This window comes from Bacillus rossius, chromosome 1 (assembly GCF_032445375.1).
Source record: "Bacillus rossius redtenbacheri isolate Brsri chromosome 1, Brsri_v3, whole genome shotgun sequence".
Lineage (NCBI taxonomy): Eukaryota > Metazoa > Arthropoda > Insecta > Phasmatodea > Bacillidae > Bacillus > Bacillus rossius.
The window spans coordinates 235,252,894-235,277,191 of NC_086330.1; the positions used below are offsets into that span (position 1 = coordinate 235,252,894).

At 36.4% G+C, this 24,298-nt stretch overlaps 1 protein-coding gene across 1 annotated transcript in view; it reads left to right on the forward strand.

Annotated features, from left to right (window-relative positions):
* Positions 1-2,349: 2,349 nt before the first annotated feature.
* The window catches only part of LOC134527377 (DNA topoisomerase I, mitochondrial), a 275,543-nt gene continuing 253,594 nt past the window's right edge, over positions 2,350-24,298 (forward strand). The window contains exon 1 of the mRNA XM_063360011.1: positions 2,350-2,460. The gene's annotated coding sequence lies outside the window, so the exon portion shown is untranslated. The remainder of the gene's footprint in view (positions 2,461-24,298) is intronic.

Genomic DNA, 24,298 nt, shown 5'->3' on the forward strand with positions numbered 1-24,298 from the left:
CAGTTCAATTCTGTAATGTGTGCGCACTCATACACCAAAAAGTCACGAACTACTGCTGAACTATAAGAAATACACACATTTTTTGAAACGATTCATGCTTTAACTAATGTTCTACCCTCTCAGAAACCTTCACAGGCATGCGCATAACAACTCACCAAAATTTCATCGCAATAGGATGAATGGTATAGGAACGCATATGACACAAACAAAAGAAAATTTAAGACATGACAAACGCATCAAACGATGGCAAGTTTAAAATTCAAGGCAACCCTATCTATTTAAGAAGTTAAGAACTGAACTGTTATTAGTGCTGTTAGTTCGCTAGCTGCCACGAGCTCCACTAAGCGGGCTGGTCTCACCAAGGAGAAGGATATGAATTTGCCAGACCTTACTATGTATGCGATCGTGTGGCAGACATAGAGAAATGAAACTCATTCACTATTTGTATGTCTATGACCTATGATTTTTTCTGGTATAAAATTAAATTATCACACTTTCAATCCAATAAAGAGGGAATTTCACATGAATATGTAGCCTATGTGTTAATCCAGGTTATAAACTATCTGTGTGCCAAATTTCAATCAAATACGTTCAGCCGTTTTTGCGTGATTGAGTAACAAACATCCATCCATCCATACTTACAAACTTCCACGTTTATAATATTAGTAGGATGTCAAAAATGTATTTTTGAATTCAAGAAAACAAAAACACAGATATAGCACACATCTGGAAAAGAAGTAGGGCCTACCCAGAACAAGAAAAAGATGTCTATATATTCCCAGCACCGGGTATGACCAGATGGAATGCCTGGTTCCAGTCTGTTGAATATGTTGTGAAATACATAGATGATCTGATGGAATTTCTCAACAGAGAATACAGTGAGTGGTGTTTCGACAGATTATTTTAAGAACTTGAGTGACTGCTAGCTTCCAATAATTCTGTGCTCTGCTGAATTTCTCGTGAAACATGGCAAGAAACTCACAGAAAACATCCTTGATCTTGAAGGTTCTAGTTCTTCAAGTTATAAACTCTGTTCAAAGTTGTATGACTTGGAGAATAACTTCTTATTGGTTAGCAGAGGACTTTTGGAGACAAAACATGTGCTGCCCTTTCGAAACTCCCTTCCGTCAAGTAAAGTCAGATGAAAGACGAATTGAAGAGCTTAGGAGTGAAGTGTCTCACCAAACTGCAAAACCTCTGGGAGAAGATACTGTTAAAGAGTTATTTTGCCCTGTTTGGAAACTGTTTGCTGCTCTAAACATTGTAAGCAGTAATGTTGATGAGACACTGTTCGCAACTCTTCTTCCTCTTGACACTGTTCGCAACGCTTATTCCCCTTAACACTGTTACCAAGAAGGAATTTTTAGAAGGTTATCTTGCACTGCAGATGCAAGTTTCCAGTGGTTTGAAAGAAGAACTCACTGTTGATATCTGCCAAATCTTGCAAGGATTGCAAACTGAACACAGCATTTTCTGTCACAAACTTTAGCAATGCTGTGGATACCGGTTTCTAATGTAGACACTGAGTGAGCATTTTCATCATATGGTAAAATATTTTCTGACCTGCATACTGGTTTGAAAATCAGCAACAATGAAATTATGCTGGCTCGATATTTCAATGGCCGTGCTTAATTTTATTATTATTTAAAATGTGTTTCAAGATTAAAATGAACAGGTGTAAAACAATTTGAATCTTGTAACTGCAGGCTGGTGATAACAGGCCAATCATTTCAAACATACTAGGGAACATTGTACATATAAAATGAATTAGCTAACTATAAATTATATTATATTTTCTGCAAACATGCGCACTAAAGTGACTTGATTGTAAAAAAATTCTTTAGTTTAGTGTTTTGTTTTGCAATTTTATTCTAAAATAAATAAAGTTTATGTATACATATTCATATAAGAAATTCATGGGAAAAAATTTAAGATGTACCTACCTTTTTTTGACAAACTTTTATATGATGAAATACCTCTTTTTTTTACCACTTTCGGGTGGCCCTATTTATAATTTATAACTGGCCACAGTTAATAAATAGGTAATTGAAAAGTAGATTTTTTTATAAATTAGTTGATGAATACCTAAATATTATTAAATAAAAATATAAATAATTTAAGTAAAAGTGAGCTGCACGTCATACTTATATTTGTTTGGTTAACTTAAGTGTTTTGTTTTGTTTACTCATAGTAGACCTTGATTTAAGGTAACCAGAAAACTTAATAAGTAAAATTGACCAATATCTGTGTTAAAATAAGGCAAAAGCTGTGCAAAAAATCTGTACTAAAACATGAAGTGCAAACAATTTGTGTAAAATATCTGTTAGTTCTAAAATTTGGTACCTATATATAGTTCATTTTTGGTAGTTCTAAGGAAAAAGCTTCTTTTCCAGAAAAAATTTAAATATTATAAAAACTTTTTTTTTTACTTCCTGAAATTTTTTCCCAATGAGTGGTTAGGTAAGATACATTAAAAGTACTGTGAAATTGTGTTAGGTTACTGTAAAATGGTGTGAATGTTAGGTTAGCTACATTAAAAAAAATAGTAGCAAGGATGGATGATTAGGTAAAGTTATGGAGGTATAATTTAAATTGGAAATTCATAATGATTTTATAGTATTTTTAATGTAGCCAACCTAACCTAACCAACAGTCCACAGTATTTTTGGTATTTTAAATGGAGCTAATATAACCTAACAACCACACTTATTTTTAAGTGTTTTGAATAAACCCAACCAATCATTTTCATGATATCACATTATTTATACTAATAATATAACTGTTCGCGGTAAAGTCTGTAGATTGCATGAAATAATAAAAACTATTGAAAATGGCTATCTATGTTATGGATAACTCAGAAATATAGTTTTCTAAATTTTGGTCTGTTTGTTAGCATTAATCAAAAACTAATTTATGGATTTTAATAATTTTTTTTATTAGAAAGGTCTTCGGCTAACTTAAAACCTAGGCTAAATCTAATTACACAATTCTACCCCAAAGGGGGTAAAAAAATGGTTAAATACCATTTTAAGTTACCTAATTAATTATATCTCTAAAAACTAACCCAAGCATTAAAAAAGATAATGGGTACCAATAATAAACATACAAATACTACCAACCACAATTTTACCATTTTGCAAAATTAAACCCCTAAGGGATCGTCCATTAACCACGTGAGGTTCGAAGGGGGTGGGGGGGGGGGGTCGGGAAAAATCACGAAATATCACAAGGGGGGGGGGGGGTAGAGAGATATCAATTGGATTTATTTTTTCGCGTGATTTCTACTAAACCGAAAAGAAACGCGTGACCTTGACTCGCCGTAGCCAGGCAACAATATCCCCGCCCGCCGCAACATGAACCACCCGGCTCGGCTTGCCAGTCGCAGTAAGACTGATTTTGGTGCCAAATACATGCGTAAATCGTTGCCGCGAATGTTATGCTTTAAAACAATTGAACAATGTCTAAACTAGGAGATCTGTATTTGCAGAGTATAAAAAGGGTAAAAGACCTAGCGTGGCTCAGAAAGAATTTAATGAGTTGTGGGCTAACGCGAAACAAAAATATACTACGAAAGAAGAATTTACAAAGTGGGCGAATGATCTTTTAGTGGATTACCATCGTAAGCATCAAGCAAAGAATTCTTCCAACATTCTCTATTACTGTTCTACTTCTAAACAGGTGAGTTAAAACTAGTATCTATTTAAAATACAGCTTAACATACTTATTTAAGTATTAATCAGAAAATTATTTTTTCTATTTTTTACGTTATAGAAAAGTTTTTTAGTTAATCTCTTAATAGGTTTTTAATATTTTAGCTCAATGTCGGCGCACATGAATGTATACCTCTACCTCTCACCACTCTCTGGAAATTAACAAAGTAGTTATATTGAAATAAACCTCGTCTATGCGGCATGGGTTTATTAAACGTAAAAAACAAACAAAGTAAACGAAAGTCGTGGTTGTGAGACAAAGGTATAATTTTTGTAAACATTATTACGAATAATAAACACTATAAATTTCTATTCTAAAACATTTTGCGCCTTTATTATATTAACATCTTGCCACATTGTGAAAACCAAAATATACATCTATTGCTATTCATAGTTCATACTGCTTATATTTAAATGAAAGATTCACTGATACGATGGCAGTATTATTATGCATATGCAGGGGCGCAACAACTAAATTTCCAAAGGGGGGGGGCAATATACCTTTTTTATAAAGAATCATCGATCCCCCCTATTGAAACGGGGGTGAAAATTTGTATTTCAAGGTGGAAAATGGTGCTATTTAAGCAGTTTTATTATCTAAAAATTGATTACACAGCACTTTCTTTGCCCCCGTTTGCCCCCACTTCAAGGTTTCAGAGGGGGGGAAAAATACACTTGCCCCCTCCCCCCCCCCTGTTGTTGCGCCCCTGTGCATATGTACCTATTATGCATACATACCTATTAGCTATTATGCTAATGAAAATATGAGGATTGTGCATGTGTTTGTGTGCCATTTACAATTCTTATTATGTCAGAAAATTTAGTATCTGGGGATGGTTATTTTAATTACACGATAATTATTAAATTTTCAGAGTGCCAGCGAGAACATTCCTATTTCGTCAGTTACATCCACTGAGCCAAGTCGACCTGTAAAACTTCCTACGATATGCATCTCTGAACCAATCTGTGCAAATGAAGGAAATGACACTATTAAAAGTGCCTTAATGGGTAAGTAAACATCCCAAATTGAAAAATTAAAGCTCCACTGTAGAAAATTTGTGTATTATGAATTCATGATAAGCGATAATTTAAATCCCTAGAAAAAACAGTGATAGTAATAAACTTATTGTAGTAATAATTAATATAATTCACATCAATACTTATGAACATAAATTAAAACATAATTTTTATGTTCTCATGTAGTTTAAATATGGGCCATTGCAGGTGCTCGAAAACGTAAAGGTCAAGATTTGGAGTGTAGCGACGAGAATGCACCGAATGCACCGAATGCGCCAAGTGCAAGCAGCTCTACACCGCAGCCTGTACGTGCTACTCCTGCACAGGACAAGTTGAAGGATCAGATCTCCCTTCTTCAAATGGAACTTGACTTAGCTGTCCGTCGTAGGGATTCTCTGGGGGCCAGTGAAAACAATACTTGTGATGTGACAAAACTACACCAAGAAATTGATAAATGCACAAGAACTACGGAAGAAAGAGCAGCATATGCGTCACTCCCAGACACATAGGCTATCAATAAAATCAAAGATTAAACTTGCTTGCCATCAGAGTCCCAATGTAGCTTGTCTTCTTAAGGTGCGCTCTGCCCCAGGTCGCTCACGCCTAGAAGAGCAACAACCAGAATTGCTAAAAACTATCGTAGATTTGGCCATGTTTTGTGCTTCTGCGGAGGAACGACGTCGATCAGAGATTGTTCGCAGTTGCCGAACACTAACTGACCTACATGAGAAGTTAAAGGAGCACAGATTTGAAATTTCTAAGAGTGCCACGTACCTTCGGTTACTTCCAAGAAATTATACCACCTTGGAGGGTAAGAGACATGTAGTCACCGTACCTGTCAAACTGAGTCGCCCTGAGGCTGATCACCATAAAGCTCACCCCGATAAACATTTTTGTGTCGCCACAATAAGATCCTTGGAGACCTTGGCATCTATTCTCGGCCCAAACCAAGTGTTTTTTCTGTCGCAAGATGATAAAGCTAGGGTACCTATAGGCTTGACAGCGGCAAATAAACAAAGCTCCTCTCCTGATGCATGTTGAATATTGTGTCTCATTGCCCGCTCATGATTGGGTGATTGCCTCGAAGCACAAATTGATCCCCAGTGTATATGCTGGATGTATCATAAAAGGAAATGATATGGGCCGTGCCGAAGCAATTATGTACTCAGGGCCAACATACATGGCTATTAGAAGCGGCAAACATTCCTCTTCCACAGATTCATCCCATGCTGTGGACTTCAGTAAGCTTGCTACTCTTGACAATTTCAAGGAAATTATGCGAAATGAAGAAGGATGCCTGAAACCAGTTGTTTTGATTACGTCTGATGGAGGACCCGACGAAAACCCAAGATATGTGAAGGTTATTTCCCATGCCGTACACTACTTTGTCAAGCATGATCTAGATGCAATATTCATATTTACTAATGCGCCTGGCAGAAGCACGTTCAACCGTGTCGAGAGAAGAATGGCACGTTTGAGCCGGGAATTATCTGGACTCATACTTCCACATGATTCATATGGAACCCATCTTGATGAACAAGGAAGAACCATGGATGATTGATTATCTTGAAAAAATGAATTTTCAGAAGGCTGGAGAAGTTCACGCAGAAGTATGGAATAGTATGGTTATAGACGGCCATGACGTCGTAGCAGAGTATGTCGATCCCGATGACAGCAGTGAAAGCTTTATTACAGACCTGCCTTCTCTGCAGTGGTATAGCGAGCATGAGCCAGTATTTGCTTCAGGTACAGTAGTAAAATATCACTATTATTATTTTGTCCTTTATTTTTCTTATAATTAATATGACCATACAATTAAAATATCTTAATTTCATTTCCAGGTGGTGAAGTGTGATGACCACGCTTGCTGTGGATATATGCTGAGTTCTCTTCTATGTGTTCTTCCGGAACGCTTCGTGACACCACCTTAACCGATTTTGCAGTCGTCCAGTGGCCTATATATTCCAAAGCCTCAAGAGCATGATGGCAAGACGTTTGCTACATTTCTTCTGCGTCTGTATCTTGAAACTAAACCAACGCATGAGGGCTTTGACAAATTGCCTTATGATATGTATTGCCCTAGCCTGAAGAATGTTCGTCAGCAGCTTGTGGGAAGGACATGCCAGTGGTGTGGATTGTACTTCTGTACTGAGGGCGCACCGGTGTTACGATCTGAATTATTGGTGGAAATAGTGGGCACCACCACGTGAGTGGGCACGTGGACCCGGCTTGATTCTCTTGCTCAGGGCGTTACGTGGCCTGTGTGCGGCGAGATATTAGCCCTCCTGCTATTTAATTCCACAGCTGTTCCTAACCGGGCCCGCTCTCAGCGTCGGGCACGCTTCTACTTAACCGCAGTAGGCTCTTAGGGTGTCCCACACGCCGCTGGGTTAAGGACCCACGTGACCCCCCCGATCACAATGACACGTGGCTCAATTGAGTTGGTTTTATTTACTTACACGTTACACGCCCTCATACAATCCGTCCTTTACACTGTTAAAAACGCCAGAGGCACGAATCAGTTTAGTTGAAGAGGTGGACCACACACGTGGTCGCCTCAAGCTTTTACTTAGACCACGGGTGGTTAAAAACTCCGGAGAGTAAAGAAATCACTAATTAATAGCCCCACCGACCGAGAGAGGCCCCGAGGGAGAAAAGAAAACGATTTGAATAATTATTATATAACAGATCTACTTATCGGTGAGACAACGGTGATGTCCCCGGGGTGTCTGCAGAGACGTCCGCTTTCGGCCGGCTGAAGAAGGAGACTGGGGTGAGACAAGGGCTTGCGGCAGGAAACATGGCGCCCTTCGCGCCGAACACAATTACTGTTACATCTCTGCGACTGCGTGCCCCGGGTTATTATAGAAAATAGCATGAACCCTTTATAAAATTACCAGATACACATCCATGACCAGACCGTCTGTAATAATTACTTATGTGTTAAGTTAGTTTGAATAAAGTTATATGTTGGTTCCGTCATCTCCCGCTAGGGAGCGTCCTTGTCCGTGCTTGCACTTACTTTATTACAAAAATATAACATATTAATAAAAAAAAGGCACTCACTTACTGATTCGTCGGGACACTATTTTAGGGGCGAAAAGAAAAGGTTACAATATAATTAATTACCAATAGGGGGTGCGGCACAATGCAGCTAAGCGCCCTCTTGCTGTAGTTCGTGGCGCGTAGTTTAAATCTCACACGACTACATACGTCACCGTACAAATGCCGGGTAGGAAAGGTGTGGGAAAGGGAACGGAGGATCATCAGGCTCATGGGGCGAAGCCCCGGCTGACGTCAGTACACAGAAGAATATCAAGGGACAAATAAATTCATGTCACAAGCAACCTAATGATCTGAGCAATGGTAGTCCTGAAATGCACAATGTTCGGCCTTCGCGCATCCTCACGCGACGATCGATCGCTAGATCGAGAGAGATTCTCTGCGTAGTGCGCGAAAATGATGCCGCCGAGTGGCTTGATAAGACCGACGTTGATCTTCAACAAAGCACAGTGCCAACAGCTGACTTTCAAGATTCTTATCCACTTGTTAGTGTTGAAGAAAGTCTCACTAGTCCGTGGTCCGAGGACAATTTCCATTAAATATATCCATGTACCAATTTAATTAATAAGTTATATGTTTTTTCACATATAAGCCTTTCCTTTATTATTTTTATGCCAGTGAGAATAAACCTGCAACCTTAATGTGTGTCTGGACATTTTTATCACTGTGCTTAATTTTCAAGAATTAAATTAGATTATATCTGTATTTAAAGATAATATTCTGAAATTTTTAAAAATATTTTGTATCAAAGAATACACGTGATTTATTGGTGGGGGGGGGGGGGGGGAGGTAGTCTAAAACCTCACCTTAAATCACTGGGGGGGGGGGGTTTAAAATTTGCTAAAAAAACATCACATGATGGGTGAAAAAGGAGTTAATTTGGTTTTAAAATAAATAATGATAACTCTGAATCTAATCAAGCATTGTAAATAATGGGAACCAAATTTAAATAAACAAAAACTACCAATCAAAATTTCACCATTTTGTGAAATTCAAACCCTAATTGGGGTAAAATGGATAGGCATGTTTTTAAAATGAAAATGAACACTTCGGAATCAATAAGAACCTAAAGTAAGAATCTAAGAAAAACAAATTGCATATAGAGTTAGGTACGTATTGCATATTTTTTTTAATTTATTGAACTTCGTCTTTTAAGGGCATGAGAAGGGTTGAGTTTTGATTTATTTTAAAAATTTGTATCTCCTAAACTAATTAAGATGTAATATTGATAAAAAAATTTAATAATAAACTAAAAAAATCTATTTTACTGCTTTGCAAAATTCTGCCCCTCAAGGTTTGTAATAGGTTTAAGTTTGAGTTTAAGTTGTATATTTCCAAATCTAACAGATCTAAGGGTAAGAAATTAAGAATGAATAACAAGCCTACGTTACGAATTGTATTTTTTTTCAGTGTTCCAGATTTTGACTTTAAACGGTTTGAAAAGGGTTTATGTTTTGTTTTATAATTAAAAACATAATTCTTAATAGCAAATAAAATTGGATGTAAGAAACTGATCATGAATGGCAGTGGAACAGGGGCACGTTAATTTTTATAGTAATAAATCATATAGCCAAAAAATTAAGATTGAGGTAAGAAACTCAGTAAGAAAAATGTACATTATTATGATTTAATAGCAGGGATTTACCCTTCCTTATTTTTCTATATTTAACCGCAAAAAGGGTGAAAACACTGTCTTTTTTTTTTTTACTATAAAAGTCTTATCACAAAGGTGTGGGTAAATGAGTGCATATGTATTTTGGTAGGTACATATTTCTTTAGTGGTTTTTTTTCCCAACGATAAGAGTACATTTGTATGTGGGAGTTCTGTATTGAGAGGTTAGTTGAGGTCGACTAGCGTTCCAAGGGAATTTAAATAAACACCCCTACCTTCGGCTAGTTCTGGAGTTAGGATGTTTGACAGGCAATTCAGAGGTATATTTTTTTGAGTTAAGTAAAAATAAATTTTTATTATTGAAGTAACTTTAATTTTTTTTTATGTCATGAGTTTGAATAATTGCATTTAGCTTTGCAAGTGGAGTGCCATTAAGGCAACAGAGTAATTGTCGATTGAAACATTAATTTTGTGATTTGCACAGTTTTTCTACACTATTTCTGTGGGGAGGTATTTTATGCGTTGATTGATTCGAGGGGTCGGAGATGTGATTGGGACTCGTCCCCCCAGTGATTTTTCTTTGCCACCCAATCAACTCGCACGGTGGAATACTGACCAGTTTATTTTTACAATTAGCAATTTTTTTCACATATTTATAATTTTTTGTTTACTCTGAATTAATTATCTATGGGTTATTTAATGTTGTGTATTTCTTATATTATTTGTTTGAAGCTGGGTTTGTGCATGAATATGAAAAGCTATAATAATTATGCTACTACTGTTACGAGAATTAATTACAGAGAATTTTAAGAAAATATGGTGTGTTTACAGGTTGAAAAAAAATATTATTTGGGTGTTTGTTATGTTTAAATTGTGGTGGTTTCAGTGCACATTAAATGAATGGGAAAATTTTGAATAAGTTTTTGAATTAAAAGTTACAGAATAATTTTGAATGTTAAGGCATAGTGAGGGTGTTTCTGGTTCTTACATCTAGTCGGGTAGTTTGGTTTGTTGTGTTCAGTAATGTTGAGGTATTCCTGTACAAACAAGCTGCATATATAATTTTCTACGAGAGTTGTGACCTGATGTGAATGTATTCATTGTGTTCTGGCTCAGGTGTGCCAAGGTTTTTGCGACTGGAGGGCCAAAGGGGGGGGGGGGGGGGGGCAAGTGCTGTTCTTCCTCATTTTGTGGACAGATTCCAGGGATTTATTTGTTGTGGAGTTGACCTATGGAGTCGTGAAGTCTGAGGTTTCAGGTGTTTTTTTGTTGTTGATAGTGCGTTGACTAGGAAAGTCAAACTGTTGGGGACTTATGGTGTATGCATTTTGGTGTAGGCATACATTTAAATTCTCACATTGTAACACTGCAGATAAGAATTGCTTGACAGGAGTAAGAAATGGAGAAACTTTTTATTTCTGATCATTGCTTGAGATCAGTGTTTTATTATTGGACTTACACTTACATGTGTTATTAGATTGATTAGGAGAGTCTAATATGTTGTTTTAAAGATATGTTGGATTTGAATGATGGAAGTTCACAATTACAATTTTGTTTGGTAATGTTAATTAAGAGAGAAGTATGAAGTATGTTCTAGATAATAATTTTTTTTCAAAAATTTATAGTAAGGCTAGGTACTGATATAATTGAGTATATTACCAAAGTATTTGAATTAAGAGAAGTAAGTGCACCACTTTTCTAGGTTTTCGAGGATGTGTTGATGTGAAAGTCAAAAGTAGAGTTGTTTTTGAGTTACAGCATTTATGGAGTTTTTGGATCAGTGGTTATGTCAGACACCAAAAGAGAGCAGAGTTGTTATCAAAGTTTTGTAAGTGCATCTTCAAAGAGTGGAGAGATTGGCCGAGTTATGGGTTTAAAGTTGTATAGTGTTGGGAGCAGAAGTTTTGTGGTTGTTGTCATCGTGGTGAGGCATTTGGGAGGCAAGGAGGTTAATTTTTAATTGTGTTTTTTGCAAGGGTGGTAGGATCCTTTCTCCTTGGCAATTCCCCCCCCCCCCCCCCCTCATGAAGATGCAATGTTGCAGTTGTTGAAGTTTTTAGTTGAAGTTCTTGAAGTAGATGTGGTTGTTAGAGTTGAAGTTTTTTAAGTTGAGGTTCTTGAAGTTGAGTCAGTTGATGAAGTAAAGTAGTTGTTCCAGTTGAAGTTGATGCTGAAGTTGTTCAAGAGGTTATTAATGATGTCTTTTATGGACCATAGGTTCAATTTGAAGCTTGTGATGAGGCCAGTGTTGAAATAGATTGTATTATGCATTGATGAAATGAAAGATGATGTGGGGTATTGGTACAGTTTCTTGAGTTGAAATTAGTAATGAGATTTGATATTAGAATTTTTTGAGTAATCCATGAAAATTTCATCATTTGGAAGTATTAAAGAGGTATATTTTGATTGTTTTCCTGAATGACCAGGAACATAATTTTAAAATTATACATGCAAATGTTTTTTTAGTGTGGTAATGTATGCATTTAGTTTCTTATATGATTTTGGCATTTGTTATGCAATGTTTTACTCTCTTCTTTTGCATTTTTTTCTTGTACCTTTTCATTAAATATTATGTTAATTTGATTGAAATGCTGGAGGGGTAATGTAAAACCCAAGCTACTTCCCTCCCCACTTTCTAAAGAGTTTAAATTAATGATTTATTATGCTGGCTTATATTCAATACTAGGGTTAGTTTTTCTGATATAATTTAAATAACATATTTATTCCTTTTAAGAATTTACATTATTAATGCTTTTCAAGTTATTCTGACAAAATTATTACTCTACAGTGAATACACTATACGGTTATCAACTAGTAGCAGCGTGAAGAGCAGAATCCCGAGTCATCCTTACACTAGATGTTGCCTAGATGGCCCCTTCGGTAGGAACATAATAGAATCACCAGCTTTCAAAAGGGTCTCAGTTCATGACTATAAAGCAAAATATGCACACCTACGGCAAGACTAACAAAGGCAGGGATGCACCATTTATCGTAATTACGTCCCTCAAACTTAAGGTGCATGACAGAAAAAATCTAACAACTCGCTTCATAATGTGTGCAAGTAAGTGGCCAAAGGCACATAAGAGACCAAGCCAAGACAAAATTGTAAATTTCCAGTGGCAAAAAAATGCCTTAAAATGGCTATGTGGCTCATTACAAATGCATAGAAACCTGAAGGGAAAAAAATGTTATTTTCCTTAAAAGTGGTGTTATTTTTTGCAAAATTCACAACAAAAAGTGAGGTTATTTTATTTTTATGTTCACTTTTATTTGAAGTAGCTTGGCTTTGACAGCATTAAATTGAATTAATTTAATTTAAAAATTTTTAACCATAACCTAGTACTTATAACAAATTTCACAGAAATTCTATTTCATAATTGTTTTATCTAACTACTATTAAAACTAAATGTGCATAAAAATGCAAACTGTGTTCAATTTAGTTATCAAAAGACAGCATAGTGAACACTTCAACACTGCTTTCTTTCAGGTTCTGCCTTCTGTCTGTGATGACTAAGTTGTAGTGACTGTGTATTGGTTCACTGTCAACATTGTTTTTAGGTCTACGAACAACATGCAGAAATGCTAGTGCAAACTGATTGTAATTTATACTCAGAGAGGTAAGACTTCCAACATATCAATGTGCTTTTTTGTCTTGCAAATCCCTTGCACATCTTTAAGGGCTTCGTAAAGATAGGTGTTCTCAAAGTGATGGAGTTATTTAATGAACTAACAACTTCTGACTTGTTAAGGGGCCCGCCTACATGCAGTGCAAAGTGAGCTGCAGAGGTTTAACAGTTAATTGTTTTTATCGAAACTATTTGACATGCGATTACCAATTTCGGAAATAAAAGAGATTAAGGTATCGGGCATGATCCTAAAGTTGTTTAAGATGTCTCAGACATATATTCGATTAGTAAATGCATGCCGAACAAGCCTAATTAGCATATTTTCAGAGGCACGCCAAGCTCACAGTTTTCATTACTGTTGCACAAGGGCGCCCATACCTGGGGGCAGGGAGGGGGGGGAGGGCGTGGCCCCCCCCTCTAGCTTTCAGGGAAGGAAAAAAAAATATAGTGTAGTCAGGTGTTTTACTTTAGAAAAAATTATTTAAATTCGGTATTATGTAGAAGTGGTTCAACATGAAGATATTATTGTATATTGTTTTTTACATGTCTACTTCATTTTTTATGTTAGTTGAAGCATTAGTTTCTGCTGCTGCGATATAATATAAGGTGTTGTGTACAGGGAGAAAACACTGTTCAAGCGCAACGCCCGTGGCGAGTCATTCCCCTTCGTAATCCTACCCAAGCTCACGCGATAACACAACACAACAGATTTAGACCAGTCAGAGTTAGACGACGCGACAGTTGACATGTGCTTGCAGATGGCGAAATGTTTTGCTACTTTTTCGTCATAATAATGTGTATGTTCACAAATAACATCTCAAAACAGAGATTTTTCAATAGTCTTTAGGTCTACAGTTCTATGCATCTGGTCTAGATTTAGTTTAGTGTATTCAGTCAGTATAAATAACTTAAGTGCAAATAAATCAGTGAAAAGTGTAAAGATAAAAACCATTGTTTATATGTAGTGTTTCTTAGTTTTCCTCATTTATCACATCCGCTCAGAATATTCACAATTTTTAAGGTAAGCTTACACCTTTAAAGTTACTCAAATAAGAATTATTGTTCAGAAAAGTCTACAACGCTAAATTTATGTTGGAATTTTGAAGTTAGAGAAAAACCACTTTTTCCCTTCAAAAGTGTTTAAAGGGATAAGGATTCCGGTACCTTCAGTAGACTCGGAAGCAATTTACACTGGAATCCCGATTTTACGTACGCTCACGGTCGCTTGGATTGCATTCGTAAAATTGTTATCTTCATAAAATTTTAAACACCCCACCCCCTGAAGATACATGTTATAATTTATTGAACGGAATATATATAATATTAAATAGTAAAAACAATGATTGTCGTCTGCCCTCTGCCCTCCCCTGCATTCCGGTAGGGACTGGAAAAATTCGCGGTTTCAATGACCACTAGGATAGACTCCACGATTCTCTATGTACTCGAACAACTATCACCTGGTAATTGGCTACCGACTCGGGACACCTGTTTATTGCGATTCTTATGATTCAATACTTCTTTTGTTGAGTGTTTGCCATTGGCTCAGAGTCCTTCAGGTAAATTGCGGTTCAATCACTGACGCAGCAGTAAGCTAAACAAGTTTGGATTCCAGCCTGTCTCAAAAGGAATCCGCGAATTTTTCCGGTCTCTAATCATAGGCTTATTTGGTGAAGAAAAACGCTGCTCTGTAACAACAGACATTCATTAAAAACACAGTACATTTAAGTGCGAGAAGCCCTTGAATTTGTGATAGCCATCGGGAATTATTTGTTTGTTTAGTAAGTTAAAAAAAGCTTAGTTGAAAATCTGCTCGTCACGTCTACTTGCTGCGTCACTTATACCATTTTTGAGCGTTGTTTACTGGGAAACCGATGCAGCGAAGGTAATGATTGAGACACATGTCAAGATAATGGCATGGGTTGCTGGAGATTAGCGGAAAGGAGAGGAAGTAGCTACTCAATATCGTTTCTTTCTCTCACGTTTCACAAGGTTTCAAGCTCAGTTGCTATGCTCACGAGCTGGAAATTTTGGAATGGGTAAGGAATATTGAGTATAGTTCATTTGCGGTAAAATAAATATTTTTACGGTCTTGACTTAATTTTTCAATCAAAGAAATATCGAAATTTGCAACAAATAAAGTGTACCTAGTCCATTTTTTCTTTTCGATTTTGTGTTTGATGTCGCAATAACTTATACAATATTCACTAACGGTAAATTGCTGTTGTATTAGCTTTAAAATATGAATACGCTGTGCATTAAAAATTAATATTTTTATATGTTTTGATAGTGTTTTTTTATTTTTTATTAAATATATTTTGGTGTCAAATTTTCCGAATTTTAGATGGTTCCTGAAAAATTTATTCGTAAAATCGCGACTTCGTTGAGTCCGAACTCTGTAAAATCGAGGTTTTAGTGTATTCTTAATTCTGAAGTTAAGTACTGAACATGTTATTTAAGGGTTTATACAAATTTCCTTGTATTTATTTCAGAGATGGATATCAGGAATTTCTTTGGACAAAAAGGTGTTTCTGCTACACAGAAAAAGAACCTCCATGACACATTAAAAGATCCATGTCCAGTACCTTCGAAAGTGCATCCCACAACAACTTCTAATGCATTCTCAACACATTCTTCTAACTTCACGTTATCTGTCGAGCAGAATCTCTACTACTGCCAGTCGTCAGAGGTTCTTGTTGCCACAAGGTTCTTCCACCATTAGTGCTGAATCAGTTGAAATGTCTACTCCTGACACTACCGAGTGGGATGACGCCAAACCATCAACTTCAGTTTGTACTGTAAACAAGCAGGAAGAAATACATTTAACAGCTAATAACAGCTTTGATTTAGGCGAATACATAAACCATTCAGTGTCAGACGAAGTCAAGTATCAGTTACTATTATCCGTTCACTCTTACCTGAGTTTTGGAATAAACAAAGCCTCTTGTAAACAAACATTTTCATTGGCTGCCGGCGGCCGCGCACATTATTTGTGCGCAAGAAATAGTCCCTTGGTTACGTACCATTTGTAAGTATTTCACACTGCCTTTTTTATAACAATTAATGTTATATAGCATTATAGCGTTTCACCATTAATATCCAATACAGTTTAATGTATCAGCAAGTATTTACTTAAAATTATGTTAGCAGATGCCGTGTGTACAGTGTACTGTACAGTTGATGCCTGGTGCAACAGTTGTATTTCGGATTCGCGCGCGCACGGTTTGCAATGGCTGACGCCGGACCGAGTTTTGTAAGGCACAGAACGGGAAAGCCTTTGAAAAGTGCACAGAAAACTATTGTTTTGAATGTTTTTAAAACATTTTCAGACAAATATCCGGATTGTCGTGTGAATGATATCGCCAGTTTAACTGCGGAATTCATGGGTGTTTCGAAGAGCAGAGTGCTCCGTGCAAGGAAAGTGTTACAGGACACTGGGACATTAACAACTCCCGGAAAGAAAAGGAAACGTGAGTATCCTGTTATCAAAAATTGTGATGATTTTGTGAAGACGGCTATTAGGCGTAAAGTGCATAGTTTTTTCTTCGCAAATGAACCTCCTATGCTGAACAAAGTGCTACGGTGTGTTAACGACGACCCTGAACTTCCTAATTTCAGACAAACAACATTTTATAAACTGTTAAAACATATCGGTTTTCAGTACGTAAAGAGAAGCAAAACAAATGTCATAATTGATAGGGACGACATTTCACTATTGCGAAGGAATTATTTAAGCAAAATCCGTGGTTACCGACAACAAGGACGCAAGATATACTATTTAGATGAAACGTGGGTGAATGAAGGGCATGCTACAAACAAGTCTTGGAGAGATTCTACAGTTAAGAAGAAGAGAGAAGCTTTTCTCTCAGGACTGTCTACAGGACTAAAAAATCCAACAGGTAAGGGGCAGCGCCTTATATTGCTTCATATTGGTAGCGACAGTGGTTTTGTGGAAAACGGTGAGTTAATTTTTCAGTCAAAGAAATCCGGCGATTATCATGAAGAGATGAATGGTGACGTTTTCCGGGATTGGTTTGAAAAAACATTGCCAAAATTAGAACAGAACAGTGTTGTTGTTATGGACAATGCTTCATATCACAGTGTAAAGTGTGATTGTGTGCCAAATCATTCGTGGAGAAAACAAAATATTATCGAGTGGTTACAGTCAAAAAATATATCCTTCAGTCCAACGTCTTTGAAAGTGGAGTTGCTGAATTTAGTTCAGACAGTACGTTCATCTTTTACTGCATATGTGATTGACAACATCGCCGAGAAAGCGGGGCACACTGTACTTAGGCTACCGCCGTATCATTGCAACTTGAATCCAATCGAACTCATGTGGAGTCAGATTAAAGGTTACGTGGCACGTAATAACAGAACATTCAAGCTAAGCGAGGTACGTGATTTGGTAGCCACAGCTTTGTCTCAGATTACTTCAGAGAAGTGGAACGACTGTATTCGGCATGTAATGAAAGAAGAGGAAAGAATGTGGGAATTGGATGGTATCAGTGATATTGTCGTTGACAGTGTTATAGTTCCTCTCGGTGGCAGTGACGACAGTAGTGATGAAGATAGTGGTGGTAGGTCTGATTCAAGTCTGGAAGGGATAGCACCACTGCCAGATAGTGATTAGGTGAGTACCAAATCGTAACACTATCATATTGTTGTCTTACATTACGGTGCTATTTTATCGATAATTCAAAAAATAAATATTGTTTGCTTTTGTGTCCGGAATGGTAACGGCACTATTTTCCTGTTATATTACTTCTCCGTTATTTTATTAGCACCGACTGTACTGAAGTGTGTGTGTTGCAACTAGTGCTTGCCGCGCAAGATGAATTCAGCCTATCTCTTGCTGACGCGGCGCAGTGATACGACGGTGTTTGTTTATTTCAAAACTCAGCTAAGGGTGAACGGAGAATAACAGACCCACGAGCTCTAAATTCTTCTCATAATTTCAAAACGGACATTGATGAGGAAAAAACTTCAAAAAGGCCTTTTCAAAAAAATTGGCTAGAAAAGTACTCATGGTTAGTTTACTCGCCCAAGTTGAAGGGAGGGCTTTGTAAGTTTTGTACTCTTTTTAAACCAGTTTTAAAAAGAGGAAAATTTGGCGCTTTTGTGATAAAAGCTCACCAAGATTACAAACACTTTCATTAAGATGCTCGAGGCCATGAAAAGAGCAGTTGGCATCTTGAATCTACAAGTAAGGCCAAAGGTTTTTGTGATTCCTTGGAAATGAGAAATGAAAACGTGATCGAACAGTTAGACAGTGGAATCTCAGAGCTTGTAAATACCAATAGAAAAAAACTAAAATATATTCTTGCTACTTTAATATTTTGTGGCACACATGACATATCCATTAGAGGAAAGAATTCAAGTGAAGGAAATTTTCAAGATTTACTCTTGTTTAGAGTAAGTGCGGGTGACAAAGTGTTGGAGGATCATTTAATAAACCATAGTGGTAAAGCAAAATATACGTCACACAGAGTTCAAAACGATTTATTAAGTACATGTGGTTCTGTATTACAACACGAGATTGTTGAGGAGGTAAATAGATCACCAGCATTTTCATTATTGGCTGATAAAACGGCTGACATTAGTAGGAAAGAACAGCTGTCAGTGGGAGTACAATTTGTAGACGAGAAATTGAACTTTACAATAAAATAAGAATTTTTAGGGTTTGTAGAACTTACTACATTGGATGCTAAGGGGATTTCTTCATCTATTTTAAAATTTGTTGAAAATTTGGGCCTTGATATGAATAAGTTAATTGGCTTGGACTGTGATGTATGTTCAACAATGGCAGGTCATGAAACTGGAGTGCAGGCTAGGATTAGAGGAAAGTATCCTTCAGCTGTTTATTTCCACTGTGCATCGCACAGACTAAACTTAGTTGTCAATGACCTTAAGAGTGTCCAGGAAATTCGTAACACTGTCGGAACAGTAAAATAAGTTATTAGGTTCTTCAGAGAGAGTGTATTGCGTAGAAAAACAATACATAACATTCCACTCTTCTGTGAAACTAGGTGGTCACAAAAATATACATCAATCAGATTATTCAAAGAAAACTTCTTGGTAATAAAGGATAGTCTTAATCATCTTGCAAATAACCGCGAACACAATCAAGATACTAGATCACGTGCCAGCCAACTAGATAACGCAACATCATTAACTACATTTATTATTTGTCTACACATTATATCAAGGTATTCTTCGTATCTAGAACCAATAGTGAACAAACTCCAGTATTCTGATATGGATCTCTACTCAGTCTACAGATACATCAATGCTGACCTTCTAGAAAATTTTCAAAAGTAGAGAGAAAGCAATGACGAAATCAAAACTATTTTCGAGGCAGTAAAAAAAGACTGTAATGAGCTTGACATAGATATAAAAACCCCAATATTGGCTGGAAGGCAGACATACAGATGTAACGTGAATGTCCAGTGCTCATCACCTGAAGACTATTTCAAAGTTGCAATTTACAATCCGTACATGGATTCTATAATCATGTCACTTACTACAAGATTTGAAAGAGATAAAGGCATACCTTTCAAAGGTGGAATTTTTCACCCACATTTGATGAAAAAAGAGACGAAAGAAGATTTTAATGAGAGACATAAAAAGTTTGCAAAAGTTTGACAACTTGGAAGCAGAAGCCAGATTATGGTATGACGTCTGGACGAATAAGAAATGTTTGGAAAAAACAAAGCTCCATGATATACTTTCAGAAACAATGTTTTACCCAGCAGTAAGAAGACTGCTTATATTCTACCAAACCATACCCCCCACAACTTGCACAATAGAGCGTTCTTTCAGCACACTGCGTAAAGTGAAGACGTGGCTCAGAAGTACTACTGGCGAGGACCGTCTGTCCAGCTTGTGCCTTCTAAGTGTCCACAGGAAAAGAATGAAAAACCCTGGTTTCGAGGACAAAGTGCTTGACTTGTTCGGCAAGTAGAAAAGAAATTTACAGTTTGCTTTTTCAGATAAATATAAGTCAAATCCGTAATCAAACTTATGCATAATAATTTATCTTAAAATTTGCTTTTTATGTCAATACCAGTGAAAAATCGTGTGATGTGTGCATTTTTAATTTGTTTTCTGTATTTAATTATGAAGGTAGAGAAGCATAAGATACTGAAAACTAAATTCTTATACTTTATTCCCCCTTTACAATTCTGTTAACTTAAATTAGGTTAATCCTCTATGATTGTGTTTAGACACTGAAATGAAATTTCTCTTTTTTTATCTTTGCTTGTTTCATAAAATGTTCATATTTTATAAATAACCCATTGAAATTCAAGTGTTAAATAATAAATTTAATTATTATAAGAAGATGAACTTTTAAGAAAGTTAATGATTGGCTAGCATATCCAGGGAATAGTGATAGCTAGGTCATTCAGCTTATGTTTTGTGTTTTGACATCTGAAAGTCATTTAAATAGCAAAGGAAAAGTACATTCTTTAGAACGAAGGAGTATTCGTTCTACCACGGTTTTGTAAAGACATCGTTATTACTTCTGATTATCCACGAGATATCAATTTTGCATGATTTTATTATAGTTTCGACTGACATTCAAGTTTTTACTAATAAAGCAATGTGGCAGAAGTAATGAATTAGATTATTGTGACATCAAATTTGAATCATCGTAGGCGATAAACTGCAACCACTATAGGGTTTATTCACGATCTATTGCTTGCTTTGAAACAAACTATCAAATTTTCACGACGGAAACGAATGAAACCAGTCAACTAAGTTTACAGCCTGCAAGACTGATTACTGAGTCTGTTCAACGTGCTGTAATGCCAGCGATCAACATTTTTGACTGAAGAGAATTGAGCTGAGGAGAAGAATTTCTGCAAGTTCATATCAAAACCGCTCCAGCCGGAAGGAAGGAAGGCCAACGATTGACCAGCAGTGGCGATATAGAAGCAGTTGAGGGCGCCGTGTTTCACACAGAACTTCAAAGTCGACCATTGGTGCGTACCGAACAAGACCTTTCCCACTGCGAGGAAGGAAGCAGCGGCAGTGAGCAGCCATAGTTCCCGGACCACGCACAGCTGTTTTGCAGAGCCAGAGGTCATCTGTGTCGTCATACTTTCGCATGTACTGACGGAGGTTGGTCGTCGTCGTATTGAATAGCATTTGAACTATTTTCGAGAGTCCCTTGAACTATCGATTATCAAGTAAATAATTTTCTTTTCTTCTTTTCATATAATCTGAGATCACACTAATTTTCCAGAAGTTCATCTTCAATTTAATTTTATTGTGAATAATTTTTGGCATGAACTAAATTTTAATTTGTTCTAACTACATATAATGTTGATTTTGTGCCTGATCAGATGGAATTAGAAGTTGCTGTTTGAATAATATGTTAACTTTGCAATTTACTTTTGAGAATTTACCTTGTCCCTTAAGTGTAGTTCATATCCAGTGGTCCAATTTGCTGACACCATTGAGCAAAAATAGCAGTAACCACTGTTTAAAGGCACTCATTGATAACATGATTTGAGCTGATAATATTAAATTGAGTTTGAAGTCACATGATTTGAAACAATTCCTTTTGATAGTAACTTATATCTTATTTGAATATTGTAAACAGATTTCACATTTGTAATTTGAAGCTTTACTATCACTAAATAAACTTATAGTCCTCGACTACTGAATCCATCTGTGCTAATTCTAAATGATAAGCAATTATGATTCATATCGAAACATACTAATATTAATTTAACTGTGAATGAGGGAATATTTTGTGTGATAAAATATTGCAGTGGTAAAGGTAAACAACAGTTGAAAATAAAAAAAATAAAAATTTGAAACAATTTTTGACTATAATTATAAGTGTAGTTCAGGTGTTACATTTAAAAACAACTATTTTCTGACTGTGATAACATATTTAAGAGGCCACTCCAGTGTTTCAGGGGCACTACGCAACCCGCGTTAACCTTGTAAGATTCAATGCTATTTTCATTTTGCTTATAACTTATTAACTAATATAGATTTTGAAATGATGCTTGCTTGATATGTAAGACAACGATGCTCTTATCAAAGCCCCTTTCTTCAAAAATGTGCATAAATTATGGTTCAAACCTAGATAAAGATTAGTATAAAACCATAATTTATGCACGTTTTTGATGAAAGGGGCTTTGATAAGAGCATCGTTGTCTTACATATCAAGCAGGCATCATTTCGAAATCTATATTAGTTAATTAGTTATAAGCAGAATGAAAATAGCATTGAATCTTATGAGGTTAACGCGGGTTGCGTAGTGCCCCTGAAACACTGGAGTGGCCTCTTAAATCGTTTCTCTTCCAAAGTTAAATATTTTGACCAACACGTTTTCAACTTTATAATTATTTTAATTTAATTTGTACGCAACATTTATTTAGGGGTAAAGAGAGCAATTAGTTGAAGGACTGTATTCTTGATATTCGTGTACCCGAGACGCTGCAAAAATATGACTATTTCTGCATTTGTGTTGCTAAAAATTCATTTGTTTCAATAAAATAGTTAATATTTAATTAATAAAGTAGCCAATAAAGTTTTTTTTTATGGCAAATGAGTACTGTGGTCTAGTATTTTAGTAACAGGACAAAAATTTTTAACAGGGTCAGAACTGGAACTATTTTATGGCTAGTAACTAGCCGCAGTTAGTCTTCCAAAATATTAAAACCCCTAATACCCCTAAGTCTGCCCCCCCCCCCCCCCTACAAATTATCATATGGGTGCCCTTGCCAGCTACACGTTCCTATCACCACGGCCTGCTATCATTCTCTCATTCTCTGCGTCTGTCTTCCCCCACTCCCCGACTGCCACTCCTCCCTGCGCAGAGTGTTTCTCCGACTCACCACTCTGCTTGGAGGAACAACTACAACTCTTGAGCTCGAGCTGTGAAAAAATCGGCCACGAGGCGGGCCCCTAAAGGGGGTACTACCTTCCATTTAAGGTCAAGATTTCATATTTACAGTAATTACAGATAAACTTGTAGACTTTTTAAATTTTTTAACTTTCATGAAATGAAAAATATATACAGTGCATACTTTTTGCATAAGTAGCTGCCGAAGTTACATTTTTAACATTTTTGAGTTGTACAAATAAGGAGAATTTAATTGATTGCAGAACTGAAATTTATTAGGTTTAACTGCAATGCCACTGGCTACTTCAAGAAATGGTTTGAATTTCTTTCAGAAAATATTAATTAATTTTACCTGGCATTTCAAAATTCTCAAATTTGTTGCGATTTTGACAGCCAAGAAACTTGAAATGAGTTTTTGTGATAGACATGCAAACCATATCATGAAGTAGCCAGTGGCATTGCATTTAAACCTAAAAAGTTTCAGTCCTGCAGTAAATTTAATTCTCCTTATTTGTACAACCCAAAAACGTTAAACATGTAACTTTGGCAGCTAATTATGCAAAAAGTATGCACTATATATATTTTTCATTTCATGTAAGTTAAACGATTGAAAAAGTCTAAAAGTTGATCAGTGATTAATATAAATATATAATCATGACCTGAAATGGGAGGCACCCCCTTAAGAATGATGTTGTGTGGGTTGAAACATTTATTTAAATCCCTAACTACTGGTGCAGAACGATCATTATCCAACATCATTACCACTAGAGTAGTTTTGCCGGCTTCACATCTTTGTCAAGTTTTAAGTGCTTTGTAATGGAATCTTTTCTTTAAAACATAACTCAGCAGTTGCAGAATTTGCACATTAGTGTAACACACTGGATGCATAAACATTGTCACTTTTAAACTTGTCAGCTTGTTGCCTAACACCAACCACATTTTTGGGATTTTTTTTAAGTGGAGCAACTAACATTTCAGACAGTAAATATTGATAACAGTGTTATTTACACGACCTATGTTAAAACCACAATCTGGCAGTTATAGTTTGGTCGCGGTAGCATAAAAGACAATGTTCGGAAAGCAAACGTGTTAAACAATACTACCTAAGTAGTGCAGGAATAGAAGGCGAGTGGCTAGTGTAGGCGAGTAAGAAGAGGGAGGGGGCTGCCTACACAGCGAGAACAAAGAGAGGAGAGGAAGGGATAAAGATCCTTTCCCTTTCCTTGAAATTCCAAAGTGCAATCCTGTGTCATGTGTCAACTGAGATGACATTTCACAGGCAGTAAAAAAAAAAGCAGTCAAAACAAACTTTTAGATGTAGATCGTGTAGTTTTCAACTGAGCTTTTCCTGCCCTCAGCCTTACATGTGATGATACGGTATTGGTTCTGGGTGTTCGAAAAGTAACATT